Source organism: Lissotriton vulgaris, chromosome 6, assembly GCF_964263255.1.
Source record: "Lissotriton vulgaris chromosome 6, aLisVul1.2, whole genome shotgun sequence".
Classification (NCBI taxonomy): Eukaryota; Metazoa; Chordata; class Amphibia; order Caudata; family Salamandridae; genus Lissotriton; species Lissotriton vulgaris.
In genome coordinates, this window is record NC_141694.1 from 1,233,325,368 (window position 1) to 1,233,350,331 (window position 24,964).

The following is a 24,964-nucleotide window of genomic DNA, read 5'->3' on the forward strand; positions in this document are numbered from 1 at the left end:
TCCCATCGTGTCAGGAAGGCCCTCTCCCAGCTGCACCCATTTCCTATTGTTCATTGTATGGGCTGAATACGCATTCCTGGTGAGGGAGCAATTAACAGGCCCAGGCAGATGGAAACTCCTAGAAGGCCTCAGAATGTTTAGGGCAAGAAAATGCCAACATTCCAAAAGTGCCATTTTCACAATTGTAACCTAAAATCTGATTTTACCATTAAAGAGGATTTTAAATTGCAGTTCATTGAGTCCAAACATGACATTTCTACCAGTTCCTAATAAAAAATGAACACATATTAAATGTAATAAGGTAACCTATTTATTAATTCTATAGGAGAGGTAGGCCTCACAGTGGTGTAAAATGGATTCGGGAGTTTCTTAATACCAGTCGTATGGGATGTTTAAGGCCTATCTTTGGGATGACCTATATGTATTAAAAAGGGAGGTTTAGACCTGGCAAAAGGCTTGTTGTGCCAGGTCAAATTGACAGTTTAAAACTGCATACAGACTGCAATGGCAGGTCTGAGATATGGTTTAAAGGGCTTGTTTAGTAGGTCGATCAGTATGTGCTGCAGAACAACTAGCAGCATTTAATTTTCAGTCCTCGGGTACATGTACTTCCAAATTTCTAGGGACCTACAAGTAAATTAAAAATGCCAATTGGGTGTAAACAATTGTATCATGGTTTTTTTTGGGGTGGAGAGCACAAGTACTTTAAAATTGGTGAGCAGTGGTAAAGTGCACCGAGTCCTTAAGCGAACAAAACGGAAATTCAGAAAACAGGAGGAGTGCTAGCAAAATGTTTGGAGGTGACCCTACAAACAAGCCCAAGTCCAACTCATCCCCTTCAGCCCAAAGCCCGTGTAGACTAATCAATACCTTGATGGGCTTCCCTGCTTAAGTGTTAGAACATGGACAATGAGCCTCTTCTGCAGTGACACTTGTCAGTTCCATGCCCCTCTGAACTCAGTTGGATCCCTCTGTAAACACTATACTGAGCCACTGGGATGATTCATGGGAAACCCTTCTCCTCACCTGTGGACCCCATTAGTGAAGCTCCTAACCTTACTTTGCTCACAGATGTATCCCAGTAGGCAGACCGCACCACCATGGCCAACAAAATGTTGTGGCTCATTCCTCTCCTTGGATCAGACTTCTGTCTACAAAGGATTAGTTACTTACCTGTAATCCTAGTTCTCTTCCAGGGGTATCCTCATCAAAGTCATAAGCATTAGAATATTCCTGCCCATGCGCGGGACCCCGGAAACACTATATTATATGTGCCCCACATATATTTAACTATATATATATATATATATATATATATATATATGTCTGCTGCAATAATCCCTCCCCGCAATCCTCGGGAAATAGGAGGCAGCACTCAAAAGATAGATGCACAGAAATGAACTCATTGCTGACGAAGGCCGAGTGCCGAAAGCGCTACCTGTGAGATTAAAGAATTTCTGTGCATCTATCTTTTGAGTGCTGCCTCCTATTTCCCGAGGATTGCGGGGAGGGATTATTGCAGCAGACATTGACGTCGGGAGCACCCCCGACTGGCAGGCACCCGCCTCTGAGTGCGACAGGCTGGTGCGAGTGGAGCGGTGATATATATATATATATATATATATTACCTACTGGCTATCGCCAGTAGGTATATATAGTTAGGATTAATTCCCTATGGGATTTCTGAAAATTCTATGTCTAATAACTTTGGCGTTTGTGGACGGAATCGGCTGAAATTTTCAGGAAAATGGCACATTTTGTTTCTGAGCAGCCCCTGAAAATTTGGCGGGGTTTCGTCAAGGGGGGGCTGAGAAAAAAGGGGGGTCCCAAAACGCGTTTTTTACATTGAGTTTTCCATAGGGCGGTTGGACTCACTTTTAGCTCGAACGGCTGAATGGATTTGCACGAAACTTGGCAAAATTGTAGGGACTGTTAGCCCGATGTGCCTTTGCTAGGTCTCAATATATGTGCTTCAGTGGATTTTGAGAAATTAACGTTTAAATCAAGATATATATCTGTAACAGCGCTCCGGGCAGCGATCCGGTTCGCTTACTTTTCGCGTTTCGGAACTTTGCGCGCAGAAAGCTGATTGGCTCTCCGGTGTCTGTCAACATTCTAAACAGTCCGGAGCGGCCGCCATCTTGTCTCTCGGTAGGATCGAGAGAGAAGAAGAGGTGAAAAACGAAAGGGGAATTTAATGAAAGGGGGCAAGGTATCCCCCTCTTGACCCCCTAGGAATGTTGTTGGGGTTATTAAAGGGTCCCGTGGGGAAAAGAAAAAAAAATGATTTTTCACGGTAGAAGCGCTTCACGGGCCGCGAACTGGGCCGCAAACTGGTAGCGAAACGGGAATTCGCCATTTTGTGCTTCGTTAATTAAATTATTAGGTATAAGGGGGTGCGGGAGACGTATCCTAATCCCCTATGTTTCCTGGGGGTGGCTGAGGAGGCTGATATATGTTGATACATCTCTTCCAGCGGCTGTGCGTGAGCTTTTTTTTTTTTTGCTGCGTGACAGTCCGGAGCGGCCGCCATCTTGTCTCTCGGTAGGATCGAGAGAGAAGAAGAGGTGAAAAACGAAAGGGGAATTTAATGAAAGGGGGCAAGGTATCCCCCTCTTGACCCCCTAGGAATGTTGTTGGGGTTATTAAAGGGTCCCGTGGGGAAAAGAAAAAAAAATGATTTTTCACGGTAGAAGCGCTTCACGGGCCGCGAACTGGGCCGCAAACTGGTAGCGAAACGGGAATTCGCCATTTTGTGCTTCGTTTTAATTGTTTAGAGACAAAAATTATCGCCGCACAACGGCCACAATGCATGAATATCGTTGAAAAGTCAGCGATATTCATGCATTATCCAGCAAATGCTCTTAGCCGTGTTATCCACCTTCCATTGGATAACATGGTTAAAAACTGCTCTGTGCGTGAGCTTTTTTTTTTTTTTTTTTTTTTTTTTGCTGCGTGACGTTTGTTAACGTTCGATTCGATGGAAATCAGGAAGTGTTGACCACCATTTTGTCACTGCGAGTAAATATTTTGTTATAAATGAATCCTTATTGAAAAACATTGTCTGCGCCATCTTGCCTTTTTGTCCAATGCCACAATTTTGTCGTGCACGGCAGCCATTTTAGATGCCTTGACCAGGCCCACTCTCTGCACGCCGCCGATCCTCAGCATGGCTCCCCACCCTCGCAAGCATCTCCCCCACGCACTGGTCATCCCCGCTCTCTCTCTCATGCATGGGCCATATACTTCCCCCCATCTGCGCTGCTCTTCTCTGAGAATCACACCCTGTGCCCTCCCGACACCTCTCTTTCACCCTATTCACTACCGCACCCTCTGACACTCCTCTTCCTCTGTGTCCGATTGTCCAGGCCGGACCTAGGCTATCACCTACCCCTGCGGATGTAGTTTATGGCCCCAGCTGTAGAGAATTCAGACATGCCAACCCTCCCGATTCAGGCGTGTGACTACTGATTTCAGTGCTAGTCTCCCGCCTCCCGATTTCTGCAAGCAAAAACCCGGGGGCATATTACGAACAACTAGCGATAATTTTTGTCTCTAACTTGTTTAGAGACAAAAATTATCGCCGCACATCGGCGATTTTTATCGCAGATAAACCTTGCTATTATCGCAGAAAAGTCAGCGATATTCATGTATTATCGAGCAAATGCTCTTAGCCATGTTATCCACCTCCCATTGGATAACATGGCTAAGAACTGCTCAGGGCAGGTGTTAGATTTTGGAGATATTCGCGCTTAGCGCGAATATCTCCAAAAGTTGGTAATAGAAGATAGCGATGTTAGGGACTGTTTCCAGTCGCTAACATCTTGGCACGCCACTTTGCATGTCATTAGTGATAAGTATCACTGACATGCAAAGCGGGGCCCAAGATGGTCGCTATCTCCTTTTAGCTGTCACTAACTGGTGTTAGCGACAGCTTGGTAATAGGGAGATATTTTTATCTCCGCTTTCTTAGCTTTTAAAGCCAAAAAAGCGGAGATAAACCCCCTTGATAATATGCCCCACGATTCCTTGGGGGTTTCAGCTGACAGGGCTTGGTATTGTGTTACATGGTAATTTTTCCAGGAAACGTCAGAGGGTCGATGCAGGGGTTCTAGAAGAGGTGATAAACCATTTAAGCCTCATGAACAAGCGCATGGTCTTTTAAAGATTTGTGAAGTACTCGGGGCGGCGGTGTGTGTGTGTCCTCTTTCAGGAGCGGGCGGGGGGGGGGGGCACTGCCAGCAACTTGCCAGGTCAGGTAGTGTTCAACACGTGCATCACCCTTTCTCTGCCTGCTATTGCGCTCCATGCTTCGGAAAGGTAAGAAAAAGAACGTGCATTTGAGTTTGAAATGTCCGATCCTGCAGCAGCACACTTCCAAAGCCCACACATGACAATAACCCGATTCAAGGCCCCATTCACCCGTTTTAAAAAAAATAGATAACACTCCAACAAAGTAAGATTATAAAACTTTATTAACTATTAACTATAACGAACGGAACAAAAACTAAAAACATTTAAACATTTTTCAACACAAAAAGCAACAATGGTTAGAAGCTGTCTTTTGTGCGAATAGTCCCAAGGCAGCACAACGTGCAGAGTTCTGGACGGCACCCAGGTGATGTCGCCTGGGTGCCGCACTGGTTTTGGGATCCTACAATGCAGCACAGAAAAACAGCGTGGGGCGTCCCGGGTGGTGCGGGGGGAGGCCTCGTCAGTAGCGGTCTGTTGTGCGAATAGTCCCAAGGCAGCAGAACGCGTTGAGATGTTGATGGGACTGTGTCCAGTGTCACATGGCTGACACAACATGTACGACAGGCACCCAGGTGATGTCCAGTAAACTGCTGCACTGGTTTTGGTATCCTACAATGCTGCTCCGAAAATTGGCGTGCGGCGGCCCGGGGGTGGGGGAGGCGGCGTGAACGGGCCTCCCCAGGTGGCGGCCATCTAGCTGAGTTGCGCTCGCTCTTGCGGCTACAGCGTCTCGCTCACCATGTTGTTGAGTTGCTTCCACTCTTGCAGTGCAGCGATAGGCGGCTGCCACATGGCTCTTAAAATGGCGGACGGCTCCTCGGTTTTGGGCCTGGTCCACTGAAATGGCCCTGGGACACCTTGGAACTCGGACGCTTGCCTGCTAGGGCTTGGGCTCCATTCTCGAAAAGCGTCCCCTCAGCCGTGAAGATTTTACAACAGTCTTGGGGGCCCCCGACTCCCGCAGGCTTCCGGTGGGGAGCGGCTGCCATGATTGCTCGCGGAATGACCACGACGGAGCCACGAGATGGTGGTGCTCTCATGCTGACGCCAGCTTCAGTCTGAATGATCCAGAAACAAGGTGGGGCTTTCATCGTTTGGGAAAAAAAAATGTTCTAAACCAATGAAAAGTGTTATTTTTAGGTCATATGACCAAGCCTTCCATCTTTAGGAAACCAAAAGTAAAATGAACCAATGAAAAGTTTTATAAACAAGTCACATGACCTGTTATGCGGCATAGGGCTACAAAAAGCGTAGAAAATCCGTTGGCACGTGAGGCGGCGTCAGTAGCGGACCGATGTGCGAATAGGCCGAAGGCAGCACAACGCGCCGAGATCCGGATGGCACCGAGGTGGTGTCCAGCAAATTGCCGCACTGGTGTGGCCATCCTACAATGCTGCGCCGAAAGACGGCGTGTCCAGCTGAGTTGCGGTCACTGTTGCGGTACAGTGACTCGAACGCGCCGAGATCCGGATGGCACCGAGGTGGTGTCCAGCAAATTGCCGCACTGGTGTGGCCATCCTACAATGCTGCGCCGAAAGACGGCGTGTCCAGCTGAATTGCGGTCACTGTTGCGGTACAGTGACTCGAACGCGCCGAGATCCGGATGGCACCGAGGTGGTGTCCAGCAAATTGCCGCACTGGTGTGGCCATCCTACAATGCTGCGCCGAAAGACGGCGTGTCCAGCTGAGTTGCGGTCACTGTTGCGGTACAGTGAGTCGAACGCGCCGAGATCTGGATGGCCCCGATGTTGTGTCCAGCAAGTTGCCGCACTGGAGTGGCCATCCTACAATGCTGCGCCGAAAGTCGGCGTGGGGTGCCCCGTTGGCTTATGAGGTGATGTCAGTAGTGGACCGATGTGTGAATAGGTCGGAACCAGCACAAGGCGCCAAGATCCGAATGGCAAGTCCTGGATGTTGAGTGCCTCAGTTGAGAGTTCTGAGCAGTGCTTGTAAGACTATCTAAAGTTTATTATAAGAATCAGAGTAAGTTGAAGACTGTCTGAAGCTTATTTGCACCTTTTGCAGCTTCACTATTGCCCAAGGTGGTGTCCAGCGGAACTTTTTTCCTTTTCCTTTCTGCTTCTTTTCCTACAATCCGTTTCATCTGAAGACACGACCAGGTCCCTGAATGTGTGTAGGGGGACGCTATTGAGTGAATGAAAATGGCGGCTTGACACAAAGCTGACTCAAGCGTTACTGTTGATGCTATACAGACAAAAATTGGTTTTCAGTTTGTACATTCTTCCGGTTTTTTTTTTCCATCCAAGTCTGATTGAGAGTTTGTAGAAAAATGGCTTCAGATTTTCCACATACTACTCTTCAACATTCTTCCTAAATGTAACAATGTGAAACTCACTAGGAGAACGGCTGTTTCTGTTTCCTTTCAAAATGCTGCCAACAATATTTTCTGAATGGAAGACACCATCTTGTAGCATAAAGGGCCGAAAGGGGTTCTGGTCTGGCCGATGGTTGGTGGAGACATTTTGACTATATCTTGGACCTGCCCGGCCTCGCCCAAAATGGCGCCGGTATAAATGGGACTCGTAACTCCTTGCCCGCAAATGTATATCTAGAAAATGTTATTGTAAGTGGCCCTGTCCTATTTTAATTACAAAATGTATGTCCACCGATTCCGCAACTGTTAGACACCTTAGTTCTTGCAACCTAATGGCCCGCTCGTTACGTTCCTCTACAGTGTAAATGTCTCCTCATCATATACGATTTCAGTTTGCTCCGTGGCCGGCCCACGTGGTTATAGGCCCGTATTTGTATACTGACATTTTCACAATAAAGGTTTTTAAAACAAAACACGGTAGTAGTATTTACATTGGTAAAGTTTTTACTTTTAGTCACTGTTTTCGAATCAGTAAAAGGCAAGTGAAATAAAGGAGTCCAATTACATGACGGATAAAAGGTATAATATGTAGGAACGCAGTAAAGATAAATGGTCAAGGACAGTTGTGTTTTTCATGTCTGCAACATAAAGTGATCGATAAGAATCTGATAATCAGGCGTATCGGCGACTAAGACAGCAGGCCGAATCTCTTTTACTCAACGGTTCCGTCATGGAAGGAAGAAACGCCCTTTTTCTCGAAAAAGGAATATATTTTACTTGCAAGACAGTTGTAAATTTTCCGGGAAAGTACATTAGCCTGGAATATTATAACATATGTTTGAAAAAAAAATATTGTTCGAAAACAATAAAAAGCGTAATTTTTAGGTCATATGACCAAGCTTTTCATCATTAAATTAACAAAAGTAAAATGAACCAATGAAAAGTTTTATTAACAAGTCACATGACCTGTTATGCTTACGTTACGCGCTGCGCGCCGCGCCTCGGATCACTTCCGGGTGCGCTAACGCGGCGTGTCATATAACGCATTACGCAACAACGTAGGTCAAGAATATAGTCAAAATGTCTCCACCAACCAGCGTTCAGAACACAACCCCTTTCAGCAGTCCAAAAAGTTCTGTTAAATGACAACAGAGGGGACAGGCAACAAGAACCATCAGTCAAAGAGGGGAGGGCAAGTTCTTCTCTTCCGGGTCATGTTGGGGCGCTACCGGAACTGATCGAATTGGTAGTCTACAGTGTTTCTGGATGTTTCAGACTAAAGCTGGCGTCAGCATGAGACCACTACCATCTCGTAGCTCCGTCGTGGCCATTCCACGAGCAATCATGGCAGCCACTCCCCACCAGAAGCCTGCGGGAGTCGGAGGCCCCCAAGACTTTTGTAGAATCTTCACGGCTGAGGGGACGCTTTTCGAGAATGGGACCCAAGCCCTATCAGGGAAGCGTCCGAGTTCCAAGGTGTCCCAGGGCCATTTTAGTGGACCAGGCCCAAAACCGAAGAGCCGGCCGCCATTTTGAGAGTCCTGTGGCAGCCGCCTATCGCTGCACCGCAAGAGCGGGAGCAACTCAACTACATGATGAGCGAGACGCTGTAGTCGCAAGAGCGGGCGGTAAACAGCTGAATGGCGGAAGAGGCACAGTGTAGCAAAAGCGGGCGGAATGGCAACTAAAACGGTAAAGGGGCGCCCCACTACAGCTTGTCTTCAGGTCAAACGGATTGTGGGACAAGGTCCAGAATTGAAGAGTCATCAAAAGGCAAAAAGTTCCGCCGGACCCCGGGAGCCGGCCGCTTATGTCGGGGGCGATCTCAGGCTACACCAGTGCTATAAGACTTGGGGAGGGTGTCGGAGCCAAGCGTCTTCTCCGAGTCCATGGCCATCACACCGCCCCTCAGGGGCCTCCGTCAAGCTGTTTAGGAAGCTAACATATCACATTGTTTTCTAATGCAGTCAGGTCCACAAACGACACTCACTTACTTTGAGAATAGTGAAGCTGCAGTAGGTGGAAATAAGCTTCAGACAGTATAACAATCACTGCTCAGAACTCTTAACTATGGCACCCAACATCCAGAACTTATGCTATTTGAGAATGGCAGTGACATCGAAGCATCTCAGGGACCAAAACCATTAACGTACTTTCACGTATGAAAATCTTACTTGGGGAGGGGGCAGGAGCGAAGCGCCCCCTCCCAGTCAGCGCCACCACACCGTATGTTGAAAATTTGAAGCCATCGTTCTACAAAGTCAACCAAACTTGGATTGAAAAATCTAGAAAAATGTACAAACTGAAAACCAGTTTTGGTCTGCATAGCATCAGTAGCAACGCTTGAGTCAGCTTTGTGTCAAGCCGCCATTTTGATTCAACAAAGCACAGGCATTGAAAAAGGCTCAAATTCAGAACTCTAAACTATGGCACCCAACATCCAGGAGCTTGCCATCCGGATCTTGGAGCCTTGTGCTGCTTTTGATCTATTCACACATCGGTCCACTACTGATATCATCTTATAAACCAACGTTATGTAAATAGTTTTTTAATAAAATGTTTTACCCTGTTTCTTTGCTGGTGTGTTGTCTATATTTTTAATATTTGCATAGGGTTTGTCGTTATTTTGTGCGGGATGGGTGATGGAGCCGAGCTGTCTTGCAGCCCTCATGGTGTGGAGCTCAGTTCATCTCACTATTTTCGTATTTCTCATGAAGGGTTGTTCCTAATATTTCTATTTTAGCGAGGTCAAAAAGAGATCCAATTAGTGGCCTACTGATTTTGCTCGATTACTTTTATTTTTTTTACACGATTTTTCACTATCTGCAAAGACTAAACAGAGTATTGCGACTTTGTGCTTGTTTGTAAATAGAGAATGATCCAAAGAGAACCAATTCTAAAACAGTAAATGCTTGGACAACAATCAGTCAAATGGAGAGACAAGCAGGCACGACGGATTACAACGGGGGCAAAGGCTTGCGTTAACTACCGTTCACTATCTGCAAAGAGAGAGTACTACTAAGACAAAAGAGGGGAGGGGGGGGTGCAGCGTTCAAAGCACATCAGCGTGCATAAATACGAAAATGTTTTTATCTATCACGTACTTGACATTTTAAAGCTTTTCATATTTGCTATTAAAAAACCAATGAAATTCACAGAAAAAACCATAGGTTATAGTGGATATATAGTTAGGAATTTGCATTTACAAAACCTTGAAAATTCAATGAAAAAACCATTGGTTTTAGGCCATATATAGTTAGGGATTTGCATTTACAAAACCTTATTTTACTCGCATAAAACCATTGAAATTCCATATATAGTTATAAGCGCTAACTATATATCGCGCACCCGCAATCCACTGCTGATGATGTCACATATTACATCATTCATGACATGGTTAGTGACATCACTGATGACATCACTGATGACATCTCAAATGACATCACTGATGACATCACTGAAAACATCTCATTTGACATGACTGATAACATCACTGATGATATCATTCATGTGATAATACGATGAACCTCTTCAGACTCTAATATAACCTTAGATACAATCAGTGTAAACAGACACTCACAGACTGTCACTCATCCATGGAGTTACTCACACACCTAGTCAGTCATGCAAAGAATCAATCACACCTCCATTTCCTCAACTATACAGTTATACAAAATTTACTTATTCAAACATATACTAACACATATTTACTCTATTATACAATCCCTGATACAAGTTCACAATGATCCATACAGCCACTCACACATTCACTGGCTCTTATGCACAGTTATTTATATATGTCAACTCTCACATGTACTGTGTTTTACATATGTACTTACTTTGACATGTAGCACTGAGATATCCATTCACTCTCCAATGCACTCATGCACACAGTCAACCGCCCATACAGCTGTTTCCACATGCACTTTTGAAACCATACATCTAGTGAATCAACTGCTCACACATCTATGCACAGAGTCATACACCTCCCAGCCACCTACACACACACTCAGTATCCCATACAAATACTTGGGCAACCAATCAATAACCCATATAGTTACTCATATAGCTACTTATCAACACATGCAACAGTTTACAGAACAACAGACATAATGATGCACAAATTAAGACAGTTTAGTCACTAACCCATGCACTCAGTGAGACACATTTAATCACTCACTCATACAGTCAGTCATGCACCTACTAAATCCTTCATCCAGACACTTATATATCCACTCATTCTTCAATATGTAAGAGATATTTTAACTTTACAGAAACATACAGTCACTGCATGTTGTCATCAGTGATGTCATCAGTGATGTCATTTGAGATGTCATCAGTGATGTCATCAGTGATGTCACTAACCATGTCATGAATGATGTAATATGTGACATCATCAGCAGTGGATTGCGGGTGCGCGATATATAGTTAGCGCTTATAACTATATATGGAATTTCAATGGTTTTATGCGAGTAAAATAAGGTTTTGTAAATGCAAATCCCTAACTATATATGGCCTAAAACCAATGGTTTTTTCATTGAATTTTCAAGGTTTTGTAAATGCAAATTCCTAACTATATATCCACTATAACCTATGGTTTTTTCTGTGAATATATATATATATATATATATATATATATATATATATATATATATATATATATATATATATATAAAAATAAGCAATTGCAGCCTAATAAACACCAGAGCTAAATCATGATGTAAAGAATTTCCACCATACATGAATAACATGCATTAGAAACATGAGAAACAACAACAAAGTTTGTTTAGAAACTGTTTTAATGCTTAGAAAGCAGTAGAAATTCTCATAACTCACTGGAAGCATAGAAAGCTCCCAGGCTGCATTGCAAATACACAGTCTAAAAGGACTGAAAAGCTAACCTGTAGCTGCATAGCAATAAACTGAAACTCTGCCTTTAAAGAACTCATGATCCCCAACTTCCCATCATGCCTCAGGGGTGACAGTTAGGTCAGTTGTTCTCTGCTGAGACTGAAAAAACCATTGAACAAGGAGGTTAACAATTTCCAAATTAAAATAGTCCTTTGCCCAGGGAGGCGGTAGGGTTGCTTATGACTTTGATGAGGATACCCCTGGAAAAGAATTAGGATTACAGGTAAGTAACTAATCCTTCTCTTCCAGGGATCCCCATCAATAGTCATAAGCATTAGAATAGAATAGCGAGCCTCACCTCAACTTCCTGCGGGCAAAGGAGAACACAGAAAACGTGATCAGTAAGCCTAGTAAAAACCAAGCTAGGATAGAGGAAACCACTATCCGAACAGATTTCTCAAGGATGCCTGGCCTATTTGAGCATCGGCCCTGGAATCAGATTCTAGACAGTAGTGCCTCGTAAAAGTATGAACTGATTTCCAGGTTGCGGCCTTGCAAATCTCTGACATAGGGACGTCATGCAAGACACCCACAGTGGCCGCTTTCTCCCTGGTGGAATGTGCCTTGGGAGGTAAAGGTAAGGGCCTTTTCGCCAGCTGGTAAGCTAAGGTAATGCATGAGACAATCCATCTCGAAATGGATCTCTTAGCGGCTGGGAAGCCTGTTCTCATGGCGCCATAATTAACAAATAATTTCTTATTCCCTTGGTGCTTTCCAAGTAGAACTTAAGCACCCTCTTGAGGTCTAAGGAATGAAGCGACCGCTCAGCTGGGGTCGCTGAATTAGGGAAGAAAGATGGCAGGGAAATGGACTGATTGATGTGAAAACCAGACACCACCTTAGGGAGAAAAGAAGGATACGCCTTTAAGACTACTCTGTTATGGTGGAAAACAGTGTAAGGCTCATTGGTACACAGTGCTTGGATCTCGCTTACTCTGCGCGCTGATGTAATTGCTACTAGAAAAGCGGCCTTCCAAGACAAATGCTGCAAGGAAGCTCTGTGGATTGGCTCAAAAGGAGGGCCCATCAACTTCGATAACACCAGGTTCAACTCCCAAGAAGGAGAAGGGTTTCGAACAGGGGGATATACCATCTTTAACCCCTGTAAGAAGTCCTTGACAACCTGTATCTGGAAAAAAGGAGGGCTGATTAGGTGACTTCCTGTACGCCGTAATGGCAGATAAATGCACCCTGATAGAAGCATATTTAAGACCAGATCTTGCTAGATACAGAAGGTAAGGGAGAATGACATCCTCCTGCCCCTTCGTAGTATCAAAGTGATGCTCTCTACACAAAGAAAAAAACCTCTTCCACTTAAACGCGTATGATGTTCTTGTGGAGGGTCTTTTTGCTTCTTTTAAAATATGCATACAATCAGGAGGCAGATTTAAATGTCCGTATTACAGGACCTCAGGAGCCATGCTGTCCAGTTCAGTGAGGAAAGGTTGGGATGAAGAATCCTCCCACCCATCTTGGTCAGCAGGTCCGGCCTGCAAGGTAGTCTCCTGTGTGGAAGTACCGACAGATGTAGAAGGTCCGGGTACCACCACTGTCGTGGCCAGTCTGGAGCTATCAGAATCAAGGTCATGCTGGATCTGAGTAGCTTGGACACCACCTTCGGGATCAGGGGAGGAGGAGGAAAGGGGTAGGCAAATGTCCCTGACCAGTCCATCAAAAGAGCATTCCCCCTTGTCCCTGGACGGTGGAATCTGAATGCGAAGGCGTGGCATTTTGTATTTTCGTCGTCCGTGAATAGATATATTTCCGGACTACCCCAACGATGGAAAAGGTCCTCCACCACCTCGCCGTGTAGCACCCAGTCTGGCTGATCTTCGAAGTGCCTGTTGAGTGCATCTGCCTTGACATTTAGCTCTCCTGGAAGATGCACTGCCAGCACTGAGATGTTCCGGGGGCGAGCAGCCTGGGCCAGATCGCTTGTGACTCCAGGGAGAGAGGACGCGACCGAGTTCCACCCTGCTTGTTCAGGTAGAATATGGTTGTCATGTTGTCGGTCTGGACCAGGACTGAATCGGACTCGATTGCAGGCAGGAAAGCTTTCAGAGCCAGATGGACTGCTCGTAGCTCCAGCATGTTGATGTGGTAGGTCTGTTCTTTTGCCGACCACCGTCCCTGAATCTGAAGGCACCCCATGTGTGCCCCCCAGCCTTGCAGAGACGCATCTGTTACCACCGATTGCACTGGTGAAAAGGGACTTCCACCATCAGATTCCGCTGCTGAGTCCACCATGAGAGGGAGGATCTCGCCGCCTGGGAGAGAGAGATCTGATCCTCCCAGCGACCTGTCGACTGATCCCACTGGTCCTCCAGAGTCTGCTGCAAAGGACGCATCCTCAGCCTGGCGTTGGGAATGAGAAAGATGCAGGACACCATGGATCCTAGCAGGGATGCCACCTGCCGGACTGTCGGATTCTGCACCTGGAGCAGAAGCCTGCATCTCTGTTTCATGGAAGACAGTCTCTCCTCCGAAGGATACGCTCTTCCCACACTTGTGTCCAGAACGGAGCCGAGGTAGTAGATGGACTGGGTGGGCTGCTGCACTGACTTGTCCATGTTGACATGCAGGCCTAGGTCGTGCAGCTGCTGCAGACAGAACTGGAAGTCTTGACTCACTTGCAATGGGGATGGACCTTTTGGCAGCCAGTCGTTCAAGTATGGATAGACGAAGAGACATTTTCTGTGAAGAAAAGCTGCCACCACTGCCATGCATTTGGTGAAGACTCACGGAGCCGATTTCAGTCCAAAGGGCAGGACCTTGTACTGATAATGTTTGTGCCGACCATAAACCGCAGGTACTTCCGATGACGTTTTGCGATGGAAATGTGGATGTACGCATCTTGGAGGTCCACGAACACATCCAATCCCCTACTTGCAGATGTGGACGTATTTGTTGAAGGGCCAACATGCGAAACTTCTCCTTCACAATGACCTTGTTCAGAAGTCGAAAGTCCAGAATTGGTCGAAACTTGTGCTCCTGATCTTTTATGGGGACAAGAAAGTATCTGTAGTAAACTCCTTTTCCTCTTTGAGAGGATGGAACCTCCTCTATCGCCTGCTTTTGGAGAAGAGCTCTCACCTCTTTTCAAAGCAGCTTTAACTGATGAGGACGAGACTTTTTTGGTGGTATGTCCTTCGGAAGCGCACGGAAACGTATCGCATATCCATTGTGTAGTATATTCAGCAGCCAGCGATCTCCTGCGATGCTGGCCCACTCTGCTAGATGTTGATAAGCACTTCCTCCCACTGGAGTGGGCAACGGCGGTGGAGGAAGACACTGCTCATGACTTCCCGCCTCTCGGCGTGGTAGAGGATTGCTGTTGGTGGCCACCTCTACCTCTGTTGGACTTTCCTCCTCGAAACTGGGTCTTCCCCTGGTTCTTGTTTTAGGACCACTGAGGGGTTTGAACTCTCTATTGAGGCCCCTTGCGCTGGTTGGATTTCTTGCGGCGCTTAAACTCCTTCTTCTTCTCCAGCCCAACCGCCTTGACCGTGTCCATTTCGGTTTTCATCCTATTCATCTCTTCGTCAGCGTGAGTGCCGAAAAGAGAAGAGCCAGAGAACGGGAGGTTCATGATTCTTTGCTGAGAATCTGGCTTCAGTCCTGTCAATCGTAACCAGGACGATCTCCTGGCGCATATACCATGCGCGTAAGAGTGTGTTGATAGCACCGCGCCATCTGCTGCTGTGCTTATCACTTGGTTAGCCACCAAAGATCCCTCTGTGACTATCTCAGCGAAATTATTTTGGTCTTCTTTTGGGAGCTTGGTTTTGAAACGCTCCAAAGATTCCCAGAGAGCTCTGTCATACCTGCCAAGCAACGCAGCCGCGCTGGAGACTTTAATGGAGGCAGCAGCAGATGTGCAGGCCCTGCGACCCCACGAGTCTTGGGACCTGCTTTCTTTGTCTGGTGGAACAGAAGAAGTGGCCAAAACAGCAAGCGTCTTCTTCGCTGCCGCCACAATGACAGAGTCTGCAGGCGGATCCGTCTTGACAAAGACCGGATCCGAGGTAGCTGGCTTGTATTTCTTCAAGAGATGAGCCGGCACCACCTTAATGGTTGCTGGAGTTAAAAAAGTGTCCATAACAGGGTCAAGGATTACCGGAACCAATGGCAGCAAAGGCAGAGATGCTGTCTTCTGATGGAGAGTCTCGAAAATCACTGTTGTCGTGACTTGCGGGACAGACATCTCAATATTGAGATTCTGCGCACCTCTCTGCAGAACCTCATGGTAGGTGGTAATGTCGTCTATGGGAGAGACCCTGGAAATCGGGCTGTCTGATAGTGTGGGGGAGTAACTCCTCCTGGAGGATCGGGTGGAGGAAGTCGAGGAAGTAGATGGTGTTCTCCTACTTCTTCGGTGTGCACTACTCCTCCTTTCTCTCGATCTCACAGTGCGTTCCTCGCTCCTTGGAGAGCGTGACCTGTCGTGCCTTATCTCTGGAGACCTCTCATGCCTGTGTCTAGGAGGGCTCGCTCTGTCTGCTTCGTCCACCAGTCTCTGAAGAGGAGACCTATGTGCAGTACTGGCATATTCCTGCATCCGCCTTACTGCTCCAGAGTCCTGCCAATGACTTACAGGCAGATACCATCTTGGGGACACCTGAACTGCAGCAGGAGCCTCCTTTGGTTTTGAAGGAGACTTGCGGACGTGGGTAGCAGGTTGCGGAGTGGGCGACCTTGAAGAAGCCCTCCTAGAAGAATGAGAGGACAAATGGCGTGAGGCTTAACTCTGTCACCAGGAACACCGATCCATCCCCAGACCTCACCGAGGCCTGTCTCGACGTCGAACGTGCTCCAGACGCTGATGTAGGCTCTTGCCGTCTTGTCGACGTCAAACGCCGTCTCGACGGCGACCGGTGCTGATGAGAAGCAGGTGAGTGTTGTCTCGACATCGCATGGCGATGAAAAGCCGACGACGGAGGACGTCTCTCACTCGACGCCGAGTGTCTTCTAGACAACGACAGAGCTGTATCCAGTCTCGACGTCGAAGGTCTTCGAGACGACGGCGGATGGTTTTTCTCACCCTCGATGCCGAACGCCGAGGGCGAATGCCGTTTTTTATCGCCCCCTTGTCCCTGGACGGTGGAATCTGGATGCGAAGGCGTGGCATTTTGTGTTTTCGTTGTCCGCGAATAGATCTATTTCCGGACGACCCCAATGATGGAAAAGGTCCGCCACCACCTCCTCGTGTAGCACCCGGTCTGGCTGATCTTCGAAGTGCCTGCTGAGTGCGTCTGCCTTGACATTTAGCTCTCCTGGAAGATGCATCGCCACCACCGAGATGTTCCGGGCGAGCAGCCTGTGCCAGATCGCTTGTGACTCCAGGGAGAGAGGATGCGATTGAGTTCCACCCTGCTTGTTCAGGTAGAACATGATTTGTCGTGTTGTCAGTCTGGACCAGGACTGAATCGGACTCGATTGCAGGCAGGAAAGCTTTCAGAGCCAGATGGACTCCTCGTAGCTCCAGCATGTTGATGTGGAAGGTCTTTTCTTTTGCCGACCACCGCCCCGGAATCTGAAGGCACCCCATGTGTGCCCCCCAGCCTTGCAGAGACGCATTTGTCTCCACCGATTGCACTGGTGAAAAGGGACTCCTACCATCAGATTCCGCTGCTGAGTCCACCATGAGAGGGAGGATCTCGCCGCCTGCGAGAGAGAGATTTGATCCTCCCAGCGACCTGTCGACTGTTCTCACTGGTCCTCCAGAGTCTGCTGCAAAGGACGCATCCTCAGCCTGGCGTTGGGAATGAGAAAGATGCAGGACGCCATGGATCCTAGCAGGGATGCCATCTGCCAGACTGTCGGATTCTTCACCTGGAGCAGAAGCCTGCATCGTTGTTTCATGGAAGACAGGCTCTCCTCCAAAGAATACGCTCTTCCCACACTTGTGTCCAGAACGGAGCCGAGGTAGTGGATGGTCTGGGTGGGCTGCTGCACTGACTTGTCCATGTTGACATGAAGGCCGAGGTCGTGCAGCTGCTGCAGACAGAACTGGAAGTTGTGACTCACTTGCAGTGGGGATGGACTTTTTAGCAGCCAGTCGTCCAAGTATGGATAGACGAAGAGACATTTTCTGTCAAGAAAAGCTGCCACCACTGCCATGCATTTGGTGAAGACTCGCGGAGCCGATTTCAGTCCAAAGGGCAGGTCCGTGTACTGATAATGTTTGTGCCGACCATAAACCGCAGGTACTTCCGATGACGTTTTGCGATGGAAATGTGGATGTACGCATCTTGAAGGTCCACCGAACACATCCAATCCCCTTCTTGCAGATGTGGACATATTTGGTGAAGGGCCAACATGCAAAACTTCTCCTTCACAATGATCTTGTTAAGAAGTCGAAAGTCCGGAATTGGTCAAAACGTTTCCTCCTGATCTTTTTTGGGGACAAGAAAGTATCTGGAGTAAACTCTTTTTCCTCTTTGAGAGGGTGGAACCTCCTATATCGCCTGCTTTTGGAGAAGAGCTCTTACCTCTTTTCGAAGCAGCTTTACCTGATGAGGACGAGACTTTTTTGGTGGTATGTCCTTCGGAAGCGCACAGAAACGCAGCGCATATCCATTGCGTAGTATATTCAGCACCCAGTGATCTCCTGTGATGCTGGCCCACTCTGCTAGATGTTGAGATGCACTTCCTCCCACAGGAGTGGGCAACGGCGGCGGAGGAAGCCACTGCTCATGACTTCCCGCCTCTCGGCGTGGCAGAGGACTGCTGTTGGTGACCACCTCTACCTCTGTTGGACTTTCCTCCTCGAAACTAGGTCTTCCCCTGGTTCTTGTTTTGGGACCACTGAAGTATTTGAACCCTCTGTTGAGGCCCCTTGCGCTGGTTGGATTTGTTGCGGCGCTTAAACTCCTTCTTCTTCTCCAACCAAACCGCCTTGACCGTGTCCAACTTGGTTTTCATCCTATTCATCTCTTCGCCAGCTTGAGTGCCGAATAGAGAAGAGCCAGAGAATGGGAGGGTCATGATTCTTTGCTGAGAATCTGGCTTCAGTCCTATTAATCGTAAGCAGGACAAACTCCTGGCACATATACCATGCGCGTAAGAGTGCGTTGATAGCACAGCGCCATCTGCCGCTGTGCTTATCACTTGGTTAGCCACCAAAGATCCCTCAGTGACTATCTCAGCAAAATCCTTTTGGTCTTCCTTTGGGAGCTTGGTTTTGAAACGCTCCAAAGAGTCCCAGAGAGCTCTATCATACCTGCCAAGCAACGCAGCCGCGCTCGAGACTTTAAGGGAGGCAGCAGCAGATGTGCAGGCCCTGCGACCCCACGAGTCTTGGGACCTGCTTTCTTTGTCTGGTGGAACAGAAGAAGTGGCCGAAACAGCATGCGTCTTCTTTGCAGGTGCCACAATGACAGAGTCTGCAGGGGGATCCGTCTTGACAAAGACCGGATTCGAGGTAGCTGGCTTGTATTTCTTCAAGAGACGAGCCGGCACCGCCTTAATGGTTGCTGGAGTTAAAAAAGTGTCCATGACAGGGTCAAGCAATGGCAGCAAAGGCCGAGATGCTGTCTTCTGATGGAGAGTCTCGAAAATCACTGTTGTCGTGACTTGCGGGACAGACATCTCAATATTGAGATTCTGCGCACCTCTCTGCAGAACCTCATGGTAGGTGGTAATGTCGTCTATGGGAGAGACCCTGGAAATCGGGCTGTCCGATAGTGTGGTGTAGTAATCCCTCCTGGAGGATCGGGTGGAGGAAGTCGAGGAAGTAGATGGTGTTCTCTTACTTCTTCGGTGTGCACTACTCCTCCTTTCTCTCGATCTCACAGTGCGTTCCTCGCCTCTCAGAGAGCGTGACCTGTCGTGCCTCCTCTCCGGAGACCTCTCATGCCTGTGTCTAGGAGGGCTTGCTTTGTCCGCTTCGTCCACCAGTCTCTGAAGAGGACACCTAAGTGCAGAACTGGCATATTCCTGCATTCGCCTTACTGCTCCAGAGTCCTGCCAATGACTTACAGGCAGATACCATCTTGGGGACAACTGAACTGCAGCAGGAGCCTCCTTTGGTTTTGAAGGAGACTTGCAGACGCAGGTAGCAGGTTGCGGAGTGGGCGACCTTGAAGAAGCCCTCCTGGAAGAATGAGAGGACAAATGGCGTGAGGCTGACTCCGTCACCAGGACCACTGATCCATCCCCAGACCTCACCGAGGCCTGTCTCGACGTCGAACGTGCTCCAGACGCCGATCTAGGCTCCTGCCGTCTTGTCGAGGTTGAACGCTGTCTCGACGGCGACCGGTGCCGATGAGAAGCAGGTGAGTGTTGTCTCGACGTCGCATGGCGATGAGAAGCCGACGACGGAGGACGTGTCTCACTCGACGTTGAGTGTCTTCTAGACAACGGCGGAGCTGCATCCAGTCTCGAAGTCGAAGGTCTTCGAGGCGACGGCGGAGGGGTTTTTCTCGCCCTCAACGCCGAACGCCGAGGGCGAACGCCGGTTTTTCTCGCCCCCTTGTATCTGGACGGTGGAATCTGGATGCGAAGGCGTGGCATTTTGTGTTTTCGACGTCCGCGAATAGATCTATTTCCGGACGACCTCAACGATGGAAAAGGTCCGCCACCACCTTGTTGTGTAGCACCCAGTCTGGCTGATCTTCGAAGTGCCTGCTGAGTGCGTCTGCCTTGACATTTAGCTCTCCTTGAAGGTGCACCGCCACCACCGGGATTTTCCGGGCATGCAGCCTGTGCCAGATCGCTTGTGACTCCAGGGAGAAAGGACGCGAGTTACACCTGTAGCGGTTACCCATAGCTGGAGAGATAGAATAAGGAAATACCGCTGCAGCACTACATCTCCCAGAAAACCCGGGGGCCTGGCGAAACGGTCCACGCCCTCTGGGAGGGTATAAAAACACTCCTTTCCCATCACCGGATGCTTGTCAATCCTTCCGGTTTCACGATCGTGTTTGGAACTAGCTTTTCCCGAGTTGCGAGAGTTGAGAGTGCACGGACGCTTGCCTTCCCGCTGAGGACGCCGAGAGTTGAGAGTGCGCGGACGCTTGCCTTCCCGCTGAGGACGCCGAGAGTTGAGAGTGCGCGGACGCTTGCCTTCCCGCTGAGGACGCCGAGAGTTGGGAGTGCGCGGACGCTTTCCTTCCCGCTGAGGAGGCCGAGATACTTTGTTCATTTCTCGTAAGTAGAATTCAGACACATAACATTTAGCACGGCCGTGCTATCATAGTGTAGTTTCTACTTTTCCTTCGGATCATCCCTGAGTATAGTTGTGCTATTCAGATACTGAACACATCTTCCCACCGGTAGTGAATCAAACTACTCGGTGATATTTACTTGGACTTATTTCTTCCTTTGGATTGAGCTGTGAGTTAACAGCCCACCTTCCGCTTGAATTTGAGTCATCATCCTTTCCCAGACTTCAGGCTGTTTCAAGCGGTGGTTATCCGTAAGTGTATACTTGGTTATATGTATATATGTAACAACTATGGTATCTTCCCACTTGTAGTGCTAAACAAGTGTTCTTGTATTTCCAGAAATTGTTGTGACTTGAAGTCCTCCGAAGTCTTAGACCAGACCTTGAGGGGTGTCTTCACAACAACCTTCCCCGATCAACTATCCTTCCCCTTACCTGGAGGACTACCTGTCTCCGGTGTGTATGTCACACGGGGAGGGTCAGTGCTATCGGGTATAGGGAAGACTATCATCTCGCCGTGGTCCCCGCTGGCTAGACACCTTAGGTTAGTGGCTTGTGTGTTCTTCACTTGGATTACTTGTCCGCTGCTAACCGTGACAGATTGACAAGCCCAAGGAAGAAGACTAGCCTGGACCATGGATACGAGTGCGACTTTGGCCTCGTTGCTTGAGGGTTTTAGCTTATTGCAGCAAGAAGTGCATGCTTCCCGAGTTGAGAACCAAGAGCTCAGAAAAGATATGAACACCATGCGTAGAGAAGTCGCTGGTATGTCACGAAAGAATCCCGGGATAGGGTCTTATATTAGAGAAGCCACGCTTCCACCTCCAGGACAAACCATATCTCAGCCTACAACCCCTATGGCAGCTGGGGGTGGGTTCTTTTCTCCTACAGCCATACCTTCGTCCTCCACGGACAACACTCCGTGGAGGACGTCATTCAGAATACTGGTATTCCGTTGGCTCCCCCTGAGAGGTTCTACGGAGATCCCAAGAAATTCGAGACATTCCTAAACCAGTGCCGCCTCCATTTTTTGTGTAAACCTTCTGTGTTTCAGGATGATGCGGCCAAAACAGCATTCATGATGTCGTACATGGGTGGAAACGCTGCAAGCTGGACTATCCCTTTAATGGAAAAGAATGATCCCGTTTTGCACCAGTTCCCCGATTTCTGTTCTGCCTTACGGAAACTGTTTGATCGAAAGACCCACATGTTATCATTGGATAAAGAGCTCCTGACACTGCGACAGGGGTCACAGGATTTGTTGTCGTACATCACCTCTTTTAACCGGCTCCTAGCCGAAACTGATTGGCCACAAGAAAAAAGGACTTCGCTGTTCTATCAAGGCCTAAGGAGTGAATTGAAGGACGTCTTATCCCAGGTAGTCCAACTGCCTTCGACTTGTGAGGAACTCATCGACCTAACGGTACAATTGGATCATAGACTGTTGGAGAGAAGAGGAGATCGGAGCAGGGGTGATGGACGTGGGTGGTATCCTAAATTCAAACTCCCACAAGAAGACAGTGCCAAAAACACTGATGGTACTGAGCCCATGCAGATCGGAGGTATTCGAGGTCCTCTGACTTCTGAGGAACGAGAGCGAAGGCGGAAACTGAAACTATGCCTGTATTGTGGCAAAGGGGGACACTTCATCAGAGAGTGTAGGGCAAGAGCCCCACAATCGGAGAGGAATCCCGCACCACGAAAATCGGCTGTTCTTGGAACAAGAGAGACGTCGGAAAACTAGAACGTCCAACCCAGGTTGAGATCTCTGGGATGGACCGGCGACCAACAATGATCTCCACATTACTTGCCAATACGATGATGCCTGCTGTTGCTCATATGAACCTGCCAGTGTCCCTGTGGACAACGAGGGATAACGTCACGCAGATGGATGCACTGTTAGACTCAGGAGCCACAGGTAATTACATGGACATTGACTACGCAAACTCCCTTGGGATATCGTGGGAAAAGAAGGAGGAACCAGAACATGTGAAGGCTGTGGATGGGTCCACCTTGTCATCTGGGCCTGTTATAAAACACACCATCCCCTTGCGAATGCAGCATGGAGAACACACGGAGTATATCCAGTTTGATTTGATTACTGCTCCTCAGTTTCGCCTGATTTTAGGAATGCCATGGCTCTCGCTACACGATCCCGTGGTGAGTTGGTCTGCTCGCACAGTCGCATTAACCTCCTCCTATTGTATGGAACATTGTCACAACCCTTTTTCGTTGTCAGCTGGAGAAGAAGAGTGTCCTAGTATTCGCCACCTGGCTGTGGCATGTGCAGAGAAACACCTATGCATTACTTCCAATCTACCAGAGATTTACAATGATTTCCGTTCCCTGTTCGACAAACAGAAGGCTACCGGTTTACCCCCACATAGGGTCTACGATTGCTGCATCGAACTCCTCCCTGGTGCGGCTATTCCGTGTAGTCGAGTGTATGCCCTAACAGAACATGAAAACGCATATTTACAGAACTACATTGAGGAGAACCTAGGCCCAGATGTAGGTAAAATAGATTTACAGATTTTTAATTACCGAATTCTACCGATTCGGTAATTAAAAATCGGTAAATCTAAGGGGTGGATATGTAGGAACATCCAGATGTTCCTTTTACCGAATCGGTAAATATCTGTATTTACCGATTCGGTAAATACCGACCGGTAATGCCCCATTCATTCCTATGGGCTTTGAAGCCCATAGGAATGAATGGGGCATTACCGGTCGGTATTTACCGAATCGGTAAATACCGATTTTGACAAGGGTGCAGGGGGTGTCACTTTGACACCCTCTAGCACCCCCAAAAAAGATTTGGGGGCCAGGTGGCAGGCATACCTGCCCTAAGGGCAGGTCTGCCTGTCATATGGCACAGGTGTGCATGCACACATGTGCATGCACACCGGAATCGGTATTTTACCATGAAGTTGGATTTCATGGTAAAATACCGATTCTGTAAGGCTTGTGGGACTCAGAAGAGTCCCACCTACATTTCATTGTTACCGAATCGGTAAAAATACCGATTCGGTATTTTACAGATTCGGTAAATTTACCGATCGGTAAATTTACCGAATCTGTAAAATATGTGGCCCTACATACCATTTTGTGAATCTCGGTCGGTAACAGCCGAAAATACCGATTTTCGGCCGTTACCGACCGACCTACATCCGGCCCCTAGCTACTGGATTCATCAGCCATTCCACATCGCCTGCTTCATCGCCCCTGTTTTTTATCCCGAAGAAGGACTGTGCAGCGTTGAGACCCTGCATCGACTACAGGGCCTTGAATAACATCACGGTGAAAAATAGATACCCCCTTCCATTGATTCCAGTCATGATGGACCAAATAAAGGGAGCTCGTTACTTCACCAAGTTAGATCTTAGGGAGGCCTATCATCTGGTCCGAGTAAAGAAGGGCGACGAGTGGAAGACCGCGTTCCGAACAAAGTTCTGCTTATTCGAGTACAACGTCATGCCCTTTGGATTATGCAAACCCCTGCAGCATTCCAATTTTTTATGGACGAAGTGCTCAGGGGCCTTCTGGATACCATATGTATGGTGTACATCGACGACATCCTTGTGTTTTCAAGTACTCTCCAAGAACACGAACAGCATGTCAAGGAAGTTCTCAGTCGTCTGCAACAACACCAGCTGTTCGCTAAACTGGAAAAGTGCCTCTTCCACGCAACAGAAGTCTCTTTCCTGGGGTACGTGATCAACTCCAATGGCTTTCAGATGGAAAGCGGGAAGGTTGAGGCCATCACGAATTGGAAAACTCCACAAGACGTGAAATCGGTGCAGAGTTTCCTCGGCTTTGCGAACTATTACAGACGTTTTATTAAAGACTTCTCTAAAATCATCCACCCCATTTCCAATCTGTTAAGGAAAAACGTTCCCTTCAAGTGGGGTGAGGAAGCTGAACAGTCTTTTCGTATCCTTAAAGACAGATTCACCCAGGCCCCCATATTGCGGCATCCCGATACCCAACTTCCATTCATTTTGGAAACCGATGCCTCTCAGTTTGCCTTGGGGGGGGTGCTCTCGCAACGCCACCCTGAAACAGGACAAATCCACCCTGTGGCATTCTACTCAAAGAAACTTAGTCCTAGTGAAATCAACTATTCTATTACCGACAAAGAACTGCTTGCCATCAAGAGGGGTTGTGAGGAATGGAGACATTACCTGCTAGGAGCACGACATACCATCGAAATCTTTACTGACCATCGGAACTTGTTATTCTTAAAAACAGCAAAAGCTCTCACTCCTAGGCAATTGAGATGGACTCTCTTTTTCTCT